Below are 3,029 nucleotides of genomic sequence, written 5' to 3' on the forward strand. Positions count from 1 at the left end.
AATTTCGGGATTTTTGTGACTTTCGGGATTTTTGGGACTCCGGGACTGTTGTTCGATTTTTGGAACTCATTTTGAATTTTTGGGACTTTCGATACTATTTAGGGATTGTCGGGAGTAATTTCGGTATTTTTGGGACTTCCGGGTCTATTTCCAGATTTTTGGGACTTTCGGGACTATTTCGGGTTTCTCGGGAATAATTTCAGATTTTCGAGTGTACTTCCAGATTTTTGGGACTATTTGGACTTTGTTTTGGATTTTTGGGATTTTTGGGATTAATTTAGGAACTATGGGACTTTCCAAACTATTTAAGGATTTTTGGGACTATCGGGACTATTTCGTAGTTGTCGGAACAGATTTCGGTATTTTTGGGACTAATTTTGGAATTTTTGGGGCTTTCGGGAGCATATCGATTTTTAGGGGTCTTTTTTGGATTTTTGAGACTTTCAAGACCATTTCAGGGTTTTCAGGAGTATTTCGGGATTTTTTGAACTCCGTTCGGATTTTTGGGACTTTCTTCATACTTGGGATTAATTAGGACTTTTGGGATTTTCAGAACTAGTTCGGGACTTTTGGGACCTATTTCCGGATTTATGGGACTTTCGGGACTATTTCTCCATTTGTGGACTTTCGGGACCATTTCGAGATTTTTGGGACTTATTTACTTATTTGGTACTTTAAGAACTAATTCAGGATTTTTGAGACGTATTTCGGATATTTGGGAACTATTTCGGGATGCTCGGAACTATTTTCGGGATTTTTGGGGCTTTCGGGAGTATATCGTTTTTTTTTCGGATATTTTCGGATTTTTGGGACTAATTTTGGATTTTCGGGACTATTTCCAGATTTTTGGGTCCTATTTCGGAATTATGGCGTTTTCGGGATTCTCTGGAATAATTTCGGGATATTTAGGACCTTCGGGAGTATTTTTTAGGATATCCGGGACTTATTTCGGATATTTGGGACTTTGGGAACTATTTCGGGATTCTCGGAACTTTTTTCGGATTTTTGGGACTAATTTTGGATTTTCGGGACTATTTCCAGATTTTTGGGTCCTATTTCGGAATTATGGCGTTTTCGGGATTCTCTGGAATAATTTCGGGATATTTAGGACCTTCGGGAGTATTTTTTAGGATATCCGGGACTTATTTCGGATATTTGGGACTTTGGGAACTATTTCGGGATTCTCGGAACTTTTTTCGGATTTTTGGGACTAATTTTGGATTTTCGGGACTATTTCCAGATTTTTGGGTCCTATTTCGGAATTATGGCGTTTTCGGGATTCTCTGGAATAATTTCGGGATATTTAGGACCTTCGGGAGTATTTTTTAGGATATCCGGGACTTATTTCGGATATTTGGGACTTTGGGAACTATTTCGGGATTCTCGGAACTTTTTTCGGATTTTTGGGACTAATTTTGGATTTTCGGGACTATTTCCAGATTTTTGGGACCTATTTCGGATTTATGGGGTTTTCGGGATTCTCTGGAATAATTTCGGGATTTTTAGGACCTTCGGGAGTATTTCGTGATATCCGGGACCTATATCGATATGTATTTTGAATGACTACATAATGATTGTGGAGCCAAGGAGCGTTTCCTAGGTTGGATGAGAGTTAGGAAGCGGGGGTGCGCAAATAATGGCTATCGAACAAATGGTAATTGGAATGCGCGAAATATATGTTTGTCCGTATGTGATGCGAGAATTTCGGGAACTATGTACTAGCAAATATCAGCGATCTCCAATATACCAAAACGAAAAAATGAAAAAACGGGCCGCAAGTCCCAAAAATTCCGAAATACAGCCAAAAATCCCAAAAACACCGAAATTACTCCCGACAATCTCGAAATACACCCGAAAGTTCCAAAAATCTTAAATAAGTCCCAAAAATCTGGAAATAGTCTCGAAAGTCCCAAAAATACCCAAGTTACTCCCTTTAATCCCGAAATAGTCCCGAGAGTCCAAAAACTCCTAATTAACCCCGAAAGTTCCAAAAGTCCCGATATTAGTTCCGAGAATACCGAAATAGTCCCAAAAGTCCTAAAAATCCAAAAATACGTCCCAAAAATCCCAAATTAACTCTCAAAATCCAAAAATTCCTAATTAATACCAAGAATGGATAAATAGTCCCGAAAGTCCCAAAAATCCGAAATTAGTTCCAAAAGTCCCGATATTAGTTCCGAGAATACCGAAATAGTCCCAAAAGTCCTAAAAATCCAAAAATACGTCCCAAAAATCCCAAATTAACTCTCAAAATCCAAAAATTCCTAATTAATANGAAAAACTCAAAAATCCAAAAAAGACCCAAAAAAATCGATATACTCCCGAAAGCCCCGAAAATCCCAAAATTAGTCCCAAATATACCGAAATCAGTTCCGAGAATTACGAAACAGTCCCGAAAGTCCCAAAAATCCTGAAATAGTGCCGAAAGTCCCATAGTTCCTAAATTAGTCCCAAAAATCCCGAAATGATCCCGAAAGTCCCAAATATCCAAAACAAAGTCCCAAGAATCCCGAAATACTCCCGAAAATCCGGAATTATTCCTGAGAATCCCGAAGTAGTCCAAAATTCCTAAAAATCTGGAAACTGTCCCGAAAGTCCCGAAATTACTCCCGACAATCTCGCAATAGACCCGAAAGTTCCAAAAATCCAAAATAAGTCCCAGAAATCTAAAAATAGTCTCGAAAGTCCCAAAAATACCTAAATTACTCCCGAGCTCATTATAAAATTGTTGAATATAATTATGAAAAGGCCAAAAAATAACAAAAAACAAATAACTTAAGGACGAGCACACCTAAAAGTTAAGCATTCTAAAAATAGAATTATTAGCACAAACCAACAAAACCAACAACCACATGATCAAGTGAATTGCAGCGGAATAGCTGCGCTTGATTGTGTTGGCATAACAAAAATGAAAAATAGTGGAAATAAGCAAACGATAATTTACAATGCGTCTTAGCACGGTGCATAGGCAACTGGCTGAGTCAGTGGGATCGTCGGTTCGAATCCTACTGAAAGAAGTCTGATGAGGA

Source organism: Rhagoletis zephyria, unplaced genomic scaffold (assembly GCF_001687245.7).
Source record: "Rhagoletis zephyria isolate East Lansing unplaced genomic scaffold, Rhagoletis_zephyria_1.1 Rzeph_scaffold_02735, whole genome shotgun sequence".
Taxonomy (NCBI): Eukaryota; Metazoa; Arthropoda; class Insecta; order Diptera; family Tephritidae; genus Rhagoletis; species Rhagoletis zephyria.